Here is a 10,122-nt window from a genome sequence, read left to right on the forward strand (position 1 = left end):
CCTGTGTTTTGTGATATCACACTGGCGGAAATAATGTATCATTTCTTAATGCATGCATTACTAAATGACAGTAAAAGAGGACTACATGTCTTCATAATCTAATCTAATGGAGAACAGAGTGTTGCTTGGAATAATTTTTGTAAAAAAAAGTCATAACATAGTTGGATTAGTAGAGGATAGGGCAGAGGTTTTGCACAGCATTTACATGGCAAAATTAAGTCCATCAATCCTTCACAAAAGCCTGGATCTTAATCCAACTACACATGAGCACCCCCCCCCCCAATGTTATGGCCAATGCATTTATGGAAATTCACCCTTGTTTAACTTGCAAATCACCACCCAAAAATTTGAAGGGCGGAATTAAATTTGCTCTCAGTGAAGTGGTGTTGTGGGGTGGAGATGGTGATATCAATGTACATATGTCACCAAATACAACCCTGAGATTTGTTTTCTCGCGGGCATACTCAGTAAATCCAAGAACAATATTAGAATCAATGAAGACTGCACTCAACAGGGTGGACAAACAAGGAACATACAAAAGAACAAACTACAAATTCAAAATTAAGTAAATAAACTAAATAGTAAATATCAAGAATGTGAAATGAAGACTCCTTGAAAGCAAGTCTATAGGTTGTGGGAACAGTTCAGTGATGAGGCGAGTGAAATTGAATGAAATTATCTCCATTGGTTCAAGAGCTTGATAGTTGATGGGTAATAACTGCTCCGGAACCTGAAAGTGTGAGTCCTGAGGCTCCTGTACCACCTTCTTGATGGCAGTATTGAGAAGAGAGTATGATCTGGGTGGTGGGGGTCCCTGATGCTCTTTTACAAGGACTGACCCTCAATAAATGTGAACAGTTAGGCACAGAGATAATCTGAATTAACTGTGTGTACACGCATTAGGCTTATCTGACCCTTCATGAACAGTCAAAGAGAAAAGCTAATATCTGGGGAAAGGAGTCTACGTTAGCCAGGTGTTCCTTGTGATCTCAGTCTAATCTCTGCGTGTCCAACGTGGGTTCATCCATTTCCGAGATGGTTACTCTCCAGAGTCGTTGCTGCCTGAGCTCCAAATATCCTCTATTTTTATAGTTTTCCTTTTCAGGTCAATCTATGGTGTTTGAATTTCATTGGCTCGAGGTCATAACTTCGAACACCAATCCCACACCCTCTGTGTTACACTGGGTCTCACATTTAGGCTCTGGTGTAGTTTTGGTTACTTCAGTTATGAGTGATTGTATAGAACTGTAATCTTACCACGGCCATCATTATCTGAAGGCCAGTCAATAGTTGGGTGTATAAAGGGAGGATGAATACAGGGCCCTGTATGGTGCGAATGGTGCAAGCTGAATCATCTGCAGCCAACATCAGTAAGGCAAGTGAAATGCTGATGGACTTTAGGAAGACTAAGCCTGCACTGCTCCGTTTTTATTGATGGTGAGGATGTGGTGAGGACCTACGAGTACCTGAGGGTGAACCTGGATGACAAACTTGAGTGGAGCACCAACACAGACGCTCTGTACCAGAAGGGCCAGCATCACCTCTGCTTCCTGCGGAGACTGAGGTCCTTTGGAGTATGCAGGCCTCTCCTTCACATATTCTACCAGTCTGTGGTTGCTAGTACAATCTTCTATGGTGGTGTGCTGGGGCAATCACATCAACACAGGTGATGCCAACAGGCTCAACAAACTGATTAGAAAGGCTGGCTCTGTTATAGGAGTCAAACTGGACACAGTGGAGGCTGTGGTAGAACAAAGGACCCTATGGAAAATCCTGGCAACTCTGGACAATGTTTCTCACCCACTGTGTGCCACCTTGGCTGAACAGAGAAGCACTTTTAGTAATAGGCTAAGACAATTGCACTGCCCAGAACAGCACTATCTAAAGTCATTCTTACCCCAGGTCATTAGGCCCTATAATGAGTCAACCAAGAGCCAGGGAAGTTTGACAACCCCCCCCCCCCAAACATTAGATTGGTTGAGGTACAGTGCCTATAAAAAGTATCCCCCCCCTCCCCCCCCTTGGAAGTTTTCATGTTCTATTGTTTTACAACAATGAATCACAGTGGATTTAATTCGGGTTTTTTTGACAATGATCAACAGAAAAGACTTCCATAGAGGGAGATACTGCAATTCTTAAATGGTGTGCATATGACTCGGATTTTACACCGAATAAACTGGATGCTAGATTTAAGGACTGGACAGCTAAAGGAATAACAGTTCTTTGCAATATAATGTAAGAAGGAACATTGTTCAGTTTTGAAATGCTCAAAGAGAAACACTTACTCGAAAAACAAGACTTTTATCGGTATCAACAGATGTGACAGTATGCTAATAGGAGGGTTAAAAATGTAACCAAGGCAAGTACATGTTTGATAGAGCTATTTAGAAAAGCATACAATTCAGATAACGGTAGTAGAATCATTTCAAGCATGTATAAGAGTTTGTCAAATCTTAAAACACATTTGACTTCATACATTAAAACAAACTAGGAGAAGGAAGGAGGGATAATTATATCTGAGGAAGAATGGACAATAATATGGCGGCATCAATGGAAGTGTACCAGTTCACAGAAATGGAGGGAGTTTGGATGGAAAAACTTGATAAGATATTTTATTACACCCTCTCAGAAATCCCATTATAATAGTAACCTCCCTGTTTGCTGGAGAAATTGTGGAAATCAAAATACAAACAATTATCATATTTTCTGGGATTGCCCCGTTATCAAAGACCATTGGAGTGGGATTTTTAAATGTGAAATACCCTTAGAAAGTAAGACCATATATTTTGGGTATGTAACTCAAGAATGGTTGAAAAGAGATAAATATTTAATGAATATACTACTGGTAGCTGGTAAAAAGACTCTTACCAGGAAATAGTTATCACAACTTCAAATGCATGGATGGAAATTACAATGAACATTTACAAAATGGAGAAGGTAACAGCATCTGTTAATCATAAGTTGAAACAATTTGATTCATACTGGGAAAAATGGTTCAACTACATAACACCTCATCAGCCTTATTCTCACAAATCAATGAATATGTTGTAAAAAAAAATCACTCCCTACTTGTACATAGTTTTCTCCCTTTGCTTGTTCTTTCTTTCCTCTCTTTTCTATAGGTGTATACCTCAGATAAATATTATGTGGAGATTTGTGGCAAATATGATTATATGATATATATGTACAATATCTGAAATACATCTTATGGAAATGTTTGTTTGATGATGAACTTCACTAAAAAATAAATTACAAAAAAAAGAAAAGACTTTCATGTCAAAGTGAAAGCAAAGTGATCTAAATTAATTACAAATATAAAGCACGAAATAATTGATTGTATAAGTATTCACCCCCACCTCCTTAACATGATATACCAAATCATCACTGGTGCAGTCAATTGGTTTTAGAAGTCACATTAGTTAAATGGAGATCTGTGTGCAGTCAAGGTGATTCAATTGATTGTGGTAAAAATACGCCTGTGTCTGGAAGGTCCAACTGCTGGTGAGTCAGTATCCTGACAAAAACTACACCATGACGATAAAAGAACACTCTAAGTAACTCTGCAAAAAGGTTATTGAAAAGCCCCAGTTAGGAGATGGGTACAAGAAAATTTCCAAGTCACTGAATATCCCTTGGAGTACAGTTAAATCAATAATCAGGAAATAGAAAGAATATGGCACAGCTGTACATATGCCTAGAGCAGGCCATCCTCAAAAACTGACTGATTGTATAAGAAGGGGACTGATGAGGAATGCCACCAAGAGACCTATGACGGCTCTGGAGGAGTTACAAGCTTCAGTGGCTGAGATGGGAAAGGCTGCACATACAACAACTGTTGCCTGTGTGCTTCACCATTCACAGCCTTATGGGAAAGTGGCAAAGAGAAAGCCACTGTTGAAAAATAACTCACATGAAATCTCAGCTAGAGTTTGCCAGAAAACATGTGGGAGCCTCTGAAGTCAGCTGAAAGAAGATTCTATGGTCTGATGAAACCAAAATTGAGCTCTTTGGCTATCAGACTAAACGCTATGTTTGGTTTAAGTCAAACACCAGATATCATCAAAAACACACCATCCCTATAGAGAAGCATAGTGCTGTGCTGCATCATGCTGTGTGGATACTTCACTGCAGCAGGCCCTGGAAGGCTTGCAAAGGTAAAGGGTAAAACTATTGCAGCAAAACACAGGGAAATTCTGCAGGAAAACCTGATGCAGTCTGCAGGAGAACTGCAATTTGGGAGAAGATTTGTTTTCGAGCATATGTCCTCAAGCATAAAGCCAAAGCTACACAGGAATGGCTTAAAAACATCAAAGTTAATGTCCTATCACAAATAAGAGAAAATCTACAGATGCTGGAAATCAAGCAACACACACAAAATGGTGGAGGAACTCAGCAGGCCAGGCAGTAGCTATGGAAAAGAGCACAGCCAATGCTTCAGGCTGAGATCCTTCAGCAGGACTGGAGAAAGAAAGATGAGGAGGAGAGTTAAAAGATGGAGGGAGGGGTGGGAGAAACACAAGGTGATAGGTGAAACTGGGAGGGGGAGGGGTGAAGTAAAGAACTGGGAAGTTGATTGGTGAAAGAGATACAGGGCTGGAGAAGTGGGTATCTAATAGGAGAGGACAGAAGACCATGGAAAAAGGCACCAGAGGGAGGTGATGGGCAAGCAAAGAGATAAGGTGAGAGAGGGAAAAGGGGAGGGGAATTACTGGAAAGTTCAAGTAATCGTTCATGCCCATCAAATTGGAGGCTACCCAGACGGAATATAAGTGGTTGTTCCTCCAACCTTAGTGTGGCCTCATCGCAACAGTAGAGGAGGCCATGGATGGACATATTGGAATGGGAATAGGAGGTGGAATTAAAATGGGTGGCCACTGGAAGATCCGGCTTTTTCTGGCAGATGGAGTGTAGGTGCTTGGTGAAGCGGTCTCCTAATCTACGTCATGTATCACCGATATACAGGAGGCCACATTGGGAGCATCGGACACAGTATATGACTCCACCAGACTCATAGGTGAAGTGTTGCCTCACCTGGAAGTGCCATGACTGGTAGTGAGACAGGATATGTAGAGGCAGGTATAGCACTTGTTCTGCTTACAAGGGTAAGTGCCAGGAGGGTGATCAATAAGGAGGGATGAATGGACAAGAGAGTTGCATAGATGGCGATCCCTGTGGAAAGCAGAAAGTGGGAGGGAGGGAAAGGTGTGTTAGGTGGTGGGATCCCGTCGGAGGTGGAAGTTGCGGAGAATTATATGCTGGACACAGAGACTGGTGGAGCGGTAGGTGAGGACAAGAGGAACCTATCCCTAGTAGGGTGGCGGGAGGATGGCATGAGTGTGTGAAATGGAAGAGATGTGGTTGAGGGCAGTATTGATGGTGAAGGAAGGGAAGCCCCTTTGTTTGAAGAAGGAGGACATTTTCTTCATTCTGGAATGAAAAGCCTCATCCTGAGAGCAGATGCGGTGGAAGTTAATGTCTTGGATTTGCCAAGACAGAGTCCAGACCTCAATCCAATTGTGAATTTGTGGCAGAACTTGAAAAGAGCTGTTTACTGACAATTACCATGCAATCTAATTGAGCTTGAGCTGTTTTGTAAAGAAGAATGGGAAAAATTGCAGTGTCCAGATGTGCAGAGCTGAAAGAGATCTATCCACACAGACTCAAGGCTGTAATTGCTGCCAAAGGTGCATCTACTAAATACCGACTTGAAGGGGGTGAATACTTATGCAATCAATTATTTTTGTTTTACATTTATAATTAATTTAGATCATTTTGTGGAGACCTGTTTCCACTTTGACACAAAGAGTCTTTTGCTGTTAATCAGTGTAAAAAAAAATGTCAAATTAAATTCACTTTGATTCAATGTTGTAAAACAAAAAAACATGAAAACTTCTAAGGGGGGGAAGAATACTTTTTGTAGGCACTTTAACTTATTTTTTTATTCTTTCTTACTTCTCTCCTAATATTTATACATTTGTGCATTTGTAATACTACTGTGACACTGTAATTTCCCTTGGGATCAATAAAGTATTTATTTATCTATCTATCTAAAAACTGACTCATGATTATTCCTCTCTGGGATACTTGTTAATGTCATCTCTAGAACTTTATTGCATAAGAACCGTACCATAATACCTTCTGGAATACCTAAAGTTTTGTCCATGCACATCAAGCCATCTACCCCAGCAGAATACAAATTTGAGTCCTATATTTCTTGTTTGTTAGCCCACATTACCTGTGTCCACTCACTGATCACCTAATGTTCTTCAAGTAAAAACATTGCTGTTGACACATTTGTCCACTGTAATGTACTGGAGCAAGACAAACCATGGCACCAGTCATCGTTAGTTCCATTGCAACAAAATACATTTTTCTCTTCATGTTGAATTCAACCTGTAACACACTAGGGTAATATTTGCTCTTATTTCCAGTTTTAATCTTAAATTATTTTAAGTTCATATTTTCTAGACCCTCCAATACAGGCTCCCAATTGTCTTTGGATTCAGCCACCCATTTTTCCTCACTCAGTTTTGATCTAGGGTAGGAGAGGCAAGCACCAACATTTTCTACTACAACATACTACTGCACCTTTAACATGCGCCCCTTGTGGTCTTTGTATGTTTCTGACCCTGCTCCTTCAATCAATTTTTAAAATTCTCTATCTTTCCTCTGCTCCTATTAAATCCATAACCTTAACCTGTTGTTCCTTCTGCCTTCTGATCTCCCCAATCTACGGTTACCATTCCTGCCCATTTAAAGCAACTTGCTTCGCTAATTCGTCCACCTTTCTATTCCCCTCAGGTGATAATTTTGAGTGGGCTTTCACCTTTGTGACTCCATATCCTTTTTCCTTTGACTCTTCAGATATAAACCACAATAAAGCAGTAGATGGATGGGAAGGGCTTCCCATCAGCTGAAACAAACCCTCTGGCTTCCCACAGAGGTATATGTTCTGTAGAGCTGTTACAAACGTACATACGATCTGAGAGTATGACTGACCCAAATGGAAAACATTCTGGGTGGCTAACCACATATGCTACAGTTGCCAATTCTGCTGCCTACGCACTCATGATCTTGGGTAACTTTAAAGCTATACCACACCTTTCCTAACCATGTTCATCCTTTACATATATCCTACACCTCTCCCCTGTAATCAGCATGTCTGTATGGGTGCCATTTTCTTAGCTTCATGGTGTATTGAACTGCACATTCTCACTATTCTTTGGATAAAGAGGCTTCTAATGAATTTCCTGTTAAATTTATTAGTAATGGTCTTGTATTTGTTACTATTAGTTTTGGTTTCTCATTAAATGTTCAAATTTCCAAATTCCTTCAAAATCTTTGACGTCTATGGGACCATGACTCTAAAGAAAGAATTCAAGGTTCAAAGTAAATTTATTATCAAAGTACATACATGTCACCATATACAACCCTGAGATCCGTTTTTTTGTGGGCATACTCAGTAAATTCAAGAACCATTATAGAATCAATGAAAGGCTGCAGCCAACAGTACAGACAAACAACCAGTGTGGAAATAGCAACACACTGTGCAACTACAAAAGAGAAAATAAAATAAATATGAAGAACACGAGATGAAGACTACTTGAAAGTGAATCCATAGTTATGGGAACAGTTCAGTGATGTGATGGGGCAAGAGAAGTTGAGTGACGTTATCCAGAGGGGGTGGGGTGGACCTGTTGGTGAGGAATGAGATTCAGTCCCTTGCAAGGGTGGACATAGAATCAGGAGAAGTAGAGGCAGTGTGGATAGAACTGAGGAACAGTAAGGGCAAAGAGACCCTAATAGGTGTTATCTACAGGCCCCCAAACAGTAGCATGGATATTGGGTGCAAGTTGAATAGGGAGTTAACAATGGCATGTGGCAAAGGAAATGTCGCAGTAGTTATGGGGGATTTCAACATGCAGGTGAACTGGGAAAATCAGGTTGGAACTGGACCCCAGGATAGGGAGTTTGTAGAGTGCCTGCGGGATGCATTTTTGGAGCAGCTTGTACGAGAGCTGACCAGGGATAAGGCTATTCTGGATTTAGTGTTGTGCAATGAACCGGATTTGATAAGTGATCTTGAAGTAAAGGAGCCATTAGGAGGTAGTGACCATAATATGATAAGTTTTTATCTGCAAGTTGAGAGGGATAAAGGCAGATCAGAAGTGTCAGTATTGCAGTTGAACAAAGGAGACTATGGAGCCATGAGGGAGGAGCTGGCCAAAGTTGACTGGTCGGATATCCTAGCAGAAAAGACAGTGGAACAGCAATAGCAGGTATTCTCCCAGAGAGTTGTGGAGGTGTGGAACGCGCTGCCTCAGAAGGCAGTGGAGGCCAATTCTCTGGATGCTTTCAAGAAGGAGCTAGATAGGTATCTTATGGATAGGGGAATCAAGGGTTATGGGGACAAGGCAGGAACCGGGTATTGATAGTAGATGATCAGCCATGATCTCAGAATGGTAGTGCAGGCTCGAAGGGCCGAATGGTCTACTTCTGCACCTATTGTCTATTGTCTATTATCCCCAGTGGATCAAGAGTCTGATGGCTAAGAGGTAATATCTGTTCCTGAACCTGGTAACAGGAGTCCTGAGGCTCCTGTATCTTCTTCCTGATGGCAGCAGCAAGAAGAGAGCATGGCTTTGGCAGTGAGAGTCCTCGATGATGGATGTAGCTTTCCTGTGATTGCACTCCCCGTAGATGTGCTCATTGGAGGGGAGGGTCTTACTCATGATATCAAGTTCAATAAATCCCTACATATAAGATTTAAACAATTAGATATGGAATAGCTAATATTGTTCCATTAGGAATGACAAAGGATAAATAAGCCAGGTAACTACGTGTCAGTGAGCCTTGTCAGTGGTGGAAAATTATTGCAGAAGTTTCTAAGGAACAGGATTTCAGAGCATTTTTGAAAGCAGAGACTGATTAGGGATAATCCACATGGCAGTAATTTCCTGCCTTGGTAATTTCATTATTTTTTTGAGGATGTACCAAAGAAGATTGAAGGCAGGGTGTACTATATATGGAATTCGACAAAATCGCATGAGGTAGGCTGATTAGAAGTCAGAGGTGACTGGTATTCCACAGATATTGTTGCTGTTACCTTTGGTTTGATCGATTGCTTGCCTGATTGATCTAGCTATCTATTGAGATATCGCATGGAATAGACATGTCTGGACCTTTGAGCCACACCACCCGATTCACGGGGCAATTTACAATGACCAATTAACCCAGTGGGAAGAAACCGGAGAAAACCCAAACTATCACGAGGAGAACATACAAACTACAGGCAGCAGTGGGAATTGAACCTTGGTCGCCTGTACCATAAGGCGTTGTGCTAATCACTATGCCCCAATGACTTATGTAACTCTCGATTCGGCTAGCGGCTTAATCTAGGAGATGATAGCCCCCAGCCCGGCCAAACTTAAGAAATCTCATTTGGGTGGATGCTGCGCGATGTGTCCACTGTTACAAATCAGTATCCAAAATAACAAACAATACACAACATGTGATTAAACGATTGAGCTTCATAATTCTTAATTTGACTAGATAATTAGTAAAGAAAACAAAAAAAGAAAAAGGGCCCATTCTCATGAAACAGTCTATTGTGCAACGTTGGAGCCCATTGATAAGCCGCTCGTCCACCATCGACCTCCTCCGATCGTTGTTGACCTTCTCCAAGCCCACTCCATCCGGCGGTCTACTAACTCTCTCCATTCGCGTCTTCTCTCCTCATTTCTCCACGGCAAAAGACGATGAAACTCTGTCTTCCAGACTCACAAGAAAGATCAATATTTCTCTCATCGGACAGCCTCCACATTACAAAGCCCTGTTACCTCTAGTCATAACTCAAACATTGCTATGTCAGAGAGGCCATTACATTAGCAGTGAAACCTTGCAGTGTGTTACACTTAGATGTGAATGTAGGAGACATGATGAATAAGTATAAGAATGACATGAAGATTGGTGTTGTAGATAGGAGGTTTACCTAAGGTAATAGCAGAATATAAGTGGAAGATACGGGGAACATTAGCAGGTGAAATTTAATTCCCCTAAGTGCAAGGTGATGCACTTAGGTAGGTCAAGTAGGGTAAGACACCTACGTGAATGCAAGGCATT

This window comes from Mobula birostris, chromosome 7, assembly GCF_030028105.1.
Source record: "Mobula birostris isolate sMobBir1 chromosome 7, sMobBir1.hap1, whole genome shotgun sequence".
In the NCBI taxonomy this organism is placed as follows: Eukaryota; Metazoa; Chordata; class Chondrichthyes; order Myliobatiformes; family Myliobatidae; genus Mobula; species Mobula birostris.